General features: G+C 44.4%; 1 pseudogene; it reads right to left on the reverse strand.

The window, feature by feature from the left end:
- Nucleotides 1-926: 926 nt before the first annotated feature.
- Nucleotides 927-2470, reverse strand: LOC100774606 (annotated as a pseudogene).
- Nucleotides 2471-7129: the final 4659 nt, after the last annotated feature.

Raw genomic sequence — 7129 nt, forward strand, 5'->3', positions numbered from 1 at the left:
TGTCTCTGTCATTTCTTTACAGTTTTCCTTGTTATCAAATTCGGAAAAGAAACTTACATAAGAGTTGTAAAGTTTATAAGGTTGAGAAACATAAATGCTTAAGTTGTTTATCTAAAAGATATATTTTAAGGCATAAAAAGATACAGATAGATAGATAGATAGATAGATAGATAGATAGATAGATTTTTTTTTAAGACAGGGTTTCTCTGTGAAACAGCTCTAGCTGTCCTGGATCTAGCTCTGTAGACCAGGGCTGGCCTCAAACTCACAGAGATTCACCTGCCTCTGCCTCCCAAGTGCTAGGATTAAAGCTGTACACCATCACAGCCTGGCTTAAAAAGATATTTTTAGGAGGGTAATACAAGTTATGACAAAAAATGATTTAGGAATAAAACTGTGGACTAAGATAAAATAGATACAAATGCAAATGAACTGGACATTGTAAATGTAATTATTTATTTTGTATACAATGTTCTGTCTGTGTGTATGCTTGCACTCCAGGAGAGGGCAAGAGATTTCATTACAGATGGTAGTGAGCCACCATATGGTTGCTGAGAATTGAACTCAGGACCTGTGGAAGAGCAGCCAGTGCTCCTAGCTGCTGAGCCATCTCTTCAGCCCCTGTAAATGTAATTTTTCTTCTTTTTTTCACAGAAGGTCATCGTCTTTAGACCGGGGAATAAACAGGGCTGCCTGGCCTGAGATCTTGATTCCTCTGGGCCAAGCTACAGCAAGCATAAAGGGGATACAAAGAAAGGGGCAGCTGTCAGATTTGGTCTTGAACTTGGAGGTGAACGAGTGGTGATCGTGGTAGGGGAACAGCAGGCATCAAAATGTGAGGGCAGCCTGGGTGACTAGGCTGGGGAGGAAGGCATTGGCTCAGTCTCCTGTCCCTGTCCATTCAAGAGCTGGTTGCAACTCACCTTTCAGGAGCCCAGAGGCTGTTCCTAGTTGAGCCTCTAGAAGAAACTTTTGCCAAACTCGTAAGTATGATGTCATACGAGGGAGCAGCCTTGATGATTCTTGGGAGGAAACCTACAAACAGTCCCCTGGTACCGGATTCGGCCCGGATTCTCCGAAGCAGGAGCCAGGTGGAATCAATTCTTGGGGGCTTCACTCTCACAGCCTGCTGTGTTCCCAGTGTGATCTGTTGCTGTGTGTTCACCACATCAAAGGGGAGAGTAAGGTGGCAGCCACCATTCCTGAGATGCCACCAGCCACAAAGCTGGCACCCACAGATGTCTGGTCTTTTGGCCCATTCAGCCAGCTCTTCACCAGCTCCTAGTTGAACCAGTACAGAGCTGAGAAGGGCCCATCTCGAAGGGCTGTGGGAGCCCAGCCTAGCCACAGTGTGTACCAGCTTCCCTGGGCCACTGCAGCTTGAACACGGGTAGCTAGCTTCAGGTATGACATATGTTGAGCCTGCAGCGAGGTCCCCACAAGCTCCAATGAGCTGATGACTGTCACAGTGCCCATGCGGGCGAGGGCACCAGCCACCGTAGGTGTGTAGAGGTCAGAGATCAAGGATTGAGCACATAGGAAAGCCTTGAGTTGCTCCTAGGCAGTGAAGTAGATGGCAGCAGCTGGCACAGTCATCGCCAGGGTGGCTGGGAGGCCCTCCTCAGGGTCCTAGTGTCCTCATGCCTCACAATCTTCACAAAGGCATCCAAGGTGCCAGGGAATTGGGTAGGATCCTGAAAGCAGGTGGTACAGTGAGTACCATTAGGGCACAGGTACAGCAGCTCCGGGACACCATCACAGTATAAGAGGCACTTCCCTGGGGATTGTAGAGGGAGGTTTGGTGTAGAAGGGACTCCAGAATCTGGAATGTATCAACCCATAGCAGATCAGCAGCCAGGAGGGGCCACGCACACCATAAATGTAATTCTTAACCTGACAGTTGTTCTTACTGTATATAGTTTTACTATGTTAGAGTTAAAACCTTCCCTTTATAGTTAGACAAAAAGGGGGAAATGTTGCAGAATATTCCTTTACACTGTGTGATGTATCACTGTGGTTGCTTTAATAAAGAGTCAAATGGCCAATATCTAGGCAGGAAAGAATAGGCAGGACTCCTGGGCAGAGAAAGATTTCTGGGAGGAAAAACAAGGCAGAGTCGCTAGACAGACAGAGAGGAAGCAGGATGGGGAGTGCAGAGTAAAGATAACCCAGCCACATAAAAGTGTGTAGATTAATAGATAAGGATTAAATTTTGTTATAAGAACTAGTTAGGAACAAACCTGAGCTAAGGCTGAACCTTCATAGTTAATAATAAGTCTCTGTATCATTTTTGTGAGCTGGCAGCCCCCCCAAAAAAATTTTGTCTACACACAATGGTGGCATGCATTAGTTTGTTACTATGAGCAAACACCTGAAAGAAACAAGGAAAACAGTATCGATTTCACCCCAATGGTTTGAGGGGTTTCTGTCCTCTGTGGCAGGCAGTGCGCTGCAGGGCAGCTTGCTTCATGGTAAACAGAAAGCAAAGCAAAGCTGGAATAGTAAGGGCTCCGGACAAGATACAGCTCTAGAGGACACCCCTGTCCAGTGACCCATTTCCTTCAAGCAGGCCTGTATTTCACTGTCCTCCACCTGCAAACAGTCTACTAAGTTTGTATTTTTATTTAAATTAGAAACAAGCTTCATTTACATGTCAATCCCGGTTCCCTCTCCCTCCCCTCCTCCCCTGCCTCCCCACCGACCGACCCCCTATTTCATCCACTTTCTGCTCCCCAGGGAGGGTGAGGTCTTCCATGGGGGAATCTTCAAAGTCTGCCATATCCTTTGGTGCAGGGCCTAGACCCTCCCCAGTGTGTCTAGGCTGAGAGAGTATCCCTCTATGTGGAATTGGCTCCCAAAGTCCATTCACATACTAGGAATAAATGCTGATCCACTATCAGAGGCCCCATAGATTGCCCAGGCCTCCTCATTCACACCCACATTCAGGGAGTCTGGATCAGTCCCATGCTGGTTTCCCAGCTATCAGTCTGGGGTCCATGAGTTCCCCGTTGTTCAGGTCAGCTGTTTCTGTGGGTTTCACCAGCCTGGTCTTGACCCCTTTGCTCATCACTCCTCCCTCCCTGCAAATGGATTCTAGGAGTTCCGCTTAGTGTTTAGCTGTGGGTGTTTGCTTCTGCTTCCATCACCTACTGGATGAAGGCTCTAGGATGGTATATAAGGTAGTCATCAATCTCATTATCAGGGGAGGACATTTAAGATGGCCTCTCCACTATTGCTTAGATTGTTAGTTGGGGTCATCCTTGTAGATCTCTGGACATTTCCCTAGTGCCAGATTTCTCTTTAAACCTATAATGGCTCCCTCTATTATGGTATCCCTTTTCTTGTTCTCCTCTATTCTTCCCCTGACTCCATCTTCCTGTTCTCTCGTTTCCTCCTCTCCCCTCCTCTTCTCCCCTTTTCTTTCTTCTAACTCCTTCTCCCCTCCCCACATGCTCCCAATTAGTTCAGGAGATCTTGTCTCTTTCCCCTTCTCCATCGGATCATGTATGTCTCTCTTAGGGTCCTCCTTGTTTCCTAGTTTCTCTGGTGGTGTGGATTGTAGGTTGCTACCCATTTGCTCTAGGTCTAAAATCCACATATGAGTAAGTACATACAATTTTTTGTCTTTTGTGACTGGGTACTGGCATAACTGGATGCTGGTGTGTAGAAGACTGCAGATAGATCCATATCTATCGCCATGCACAAAATCTAAGTCCAAATGGATCAAAGGCCTCAACATAAATCCAGCCACACTGAACCTCTTAGAAGAGAGGGTATGCGGTACCCTTGAATGAATTGGTACAGGAGACTGCTTCCTGAACATTACACCAGTAGCACAGACACTGAGGTCAACAATTAATAAATGGGACCTCCTGAAACTGACAAAAGTCACAGTCAACAAGACAAAAGGGCAGCCCCCCAAAATGGGAAAAGATGTTCACCAATCCCACATCTGACAGAGGGCTGATTTCCAAAATATACAAAGAACTCAAGAAGCTAGTCACCAAAACACCAACTAATCCAATTAAAAAGTGGGGTACAGAACTAAATAGAGAATTCTCAATAGAGAAATCTAAAATGCCTGAAAGACACATAAGAAAGTGCTCAACATCCTTAGCCATCAGGGAAATGCAAATCAAAACAGCTTTGAGATACCATCTTACTCCTGTCAGAATGGCTAAAATCAAAAATACCAATGACAGTTTATGCTGGAGAGGATGTAGAGAAAGGGGAACACTCCTCCACTGCTGGTGGGAGTGCAAACTCGTACAGCCCCTTTGGAAATCATTATGGTGATTCTTCAAGAAAATGGGAATCAGTCTACCACAAGATCACACTTAGGCATATACCCAAAGGATACACACTCATACAACAAGGACATCTGTTCAACCATGTTCATAGCAGCATTATTTGTAATAGCCAGAACCTGGAAGAAACCTAGATGCCCCTCGATGGAAGAATGGATGAAGAAAATGTGGTACATTTACACAATGGAGTACTCCTCAGCGGAAAAAAACAATGGAGTCTTGAAATTTGCAGGAAAATGGATGGAACTAGAAGAAACCATCCTGAGTGAGGGAATCTACTAAGTTTTTTAATCCATCAACAAATTAAAGCATTTTGTTTTACTGGAACAGAGCTCTGGGATTTACTTCTGTAAGTGCCTTCACAGACATACCCAGGTATGCTCACTAATCTCCTATGTGTTTCTCAATCTAATCAAGCTGATGACTTGATGATCAGGATTAAATATCAGGAGGGTAAAGGTGGTATTTGAGCTGACCTAAAAGGTCAGGGTTGAGCCTTCTGAAGTGCCGAAGGTAGAAAAGAAAACCTTTTGAGCTAATGGAGAAATCTGTACTGAGGACAAACTCAGGGAATGGGGGTGCTTGCTGCCAAGCCTGGTGACTTAATCTAGATCACCATTAACAGTGTAGGAAGGGAACAACCAGCTCCTACCCCTGTCTTAGTTAGGGTTTCTATTGTTGTGCTAAAACCCAGTCAAGGCAGTTTATAGAAGGAAGGGTTTTATTTGGACTTATGGTTCCAGAGGGATGAGTCCATCACCATCAGGGTAGGGAATGTGGCAGAAGGCATAAATAGCAGCAGGAACAGCAAGCTGAGAGTTCGTATCTTGCACTACAAGCAGGAAGCAGATCAAGCTGGAAATGGCATGTGGTTTTGGAAACCTCAAAGCTCACCCCCAGCAATACACCTCTTCCAGCAAAGCTGTGCCCCATAAGCTTCCCCAGCTGATGCCATCAACTAGGGGGAAAGTGTTGAAATGCCCAAGACAATGGAGAACACTTCATTCAAGCCACCTCATCCTCTGACCTCCACATATATACTATAACACACATAAGACCCTGCCCCCAGATGAACAAATGGGAAAAATGAGAACTCTCTACTGAGCAAATTTTCCCCAGGCTTTGATCTACTCACAGATCCCTCTTGGAAAAAAATCAGGACAGCCCAAGTTATGCTGAAATAACTCCAAACTGTATTTGTGTGTTATAATGCCAGCAAATGTATGGCAGACAGAGTACAGTATTACAGAGGTGACTTCTGTTTGGTCAGTCCTCCTGTCAATCCAGTTGCTGGTTCTTGAGACAGAAGGCCAGAGAGGAAGAAAGAACACAGTCTATACCACATGAGTTCAGACAACCTTCCTTGAAAGAGACCACACATGTTCATCAGATGAAATATCAGCTATGTAGTCTGATCCATAGAGAATAATGAAATGTAAGCCTACGTTGTACTTGGAAAGAGGGACATTTTAAGGGACAAACAGAACTAACAATGACCTCATATAAGTAAGGGAAGGGATTTGCACCTTACAGGCCTGGTGTATGAAATCAAGAATTTCAGACTTAGACATTTAGCATCAAGCTCCAGGATATTTGGTCTTATCTGAGCTCTTTAGACAAAGGAGGAAGGTTAGCTTCTGCTGATAACCAAGCCTTGAAGGGCTATTGTAACAACACAGCATTGCCTTAGTGGCTTAAACAACAGATAGATACTCATTCTAGAGGCTGAAGAGTCCAAGCAAAGTCAAGGTGCCAAACCATTCCGTGCCTAGTGAAGAGTCTAGAAAGGAATTAATTACATCATTTTCTCTCTTCCTTTTCTTCTCTCCAATCCATTTATGTGTTCTGACTCCTTGAAGTCATTGAAATATATATGTGCCTAAATATGTAAATGCAACTTGCTTAGTTTGTTATTTGTATGTATTTGATTTCGGGGACAACCACATGGTATTGGATAACCAACTAGAGGGTTCATCTCTGGAGAAGAATTTTTCTTCCACTCTCAGTATTCCTTAGATGCCTGTACTTCTTTGCCTATGGATAAAGCACTGTGAATTTTTTCCCTTCCATGTTCTCATACCTGTTGGTGGTATGCATTTTCAGGACTTATTGAGGAAGCCATATAATGAGCACACTGTCATAGGTGTAGCTTCTCTATCATTTCTCACAGCAAAAACTCTGGTCCTCTGGCTCCTAAAAGCTTTCCACCTCTTCTTCTTCCATGTTCCTAGATCTTAGGCGCAGCAGTTGTAGATGTATTGGTTGGAGTTGGGCCCCCCCACAGTCAGTTGTTCCTTACATTTTTACCAGGTGTGATTCTCTTTAATAGTCTCCATATGTTGCAAAGAAAAGTTCCCTTGATGAGTGATGTCTTAGTGTTTCTATTGCTGTGATAAAACACAAGGGCCAAAAACCACTTAGACAGCAAAGAATTGTTTTAGCTTAAATTTCCATGGCACACTCCATTAATTAGAGAAGTAAGAGCAGGAACTCAAGGCAAGAACCTGGAGGCAGGAGCTGATCCAGGGGCCATGGAGGAGCTCTGACTGGCTTGCTTCCCATGGCTTGCTCCATTTGTTTTCTTACAGCATCCAGAACCACTTGTCAAGGGTATCACTGCCTATAATGACCTGTGCCCTCCCACATCAATAATCAATCAAGAAAATCCCCTACAGACTTACCTACAGGTCAGTTCTATGGAGGCACTTTCTCAGTTAAGATTCCTTTTTTCCGAATGACCCAAGTTGACATAAGAACTAGCCAGTACAAGCAGTGAAAGCCATATTTGTCTGTGGGTATAAGGATAAATATTTAAAAGGCAG

This window comes from Cricetulus griseus, chromosome 3 (genome assembly GCF_003668045.3).
Source record: "Cricetulus griseus strain 17A/GY chromosome 3, alternate assembly CriGri-PICRH-1.0, whole genome shotgun sequence".
NCBI lineage: Eukaryota > Metazoa > Chordata > Mammalia > Rodentia > Cricetidae > Cricetulus > Cricetulus griseus.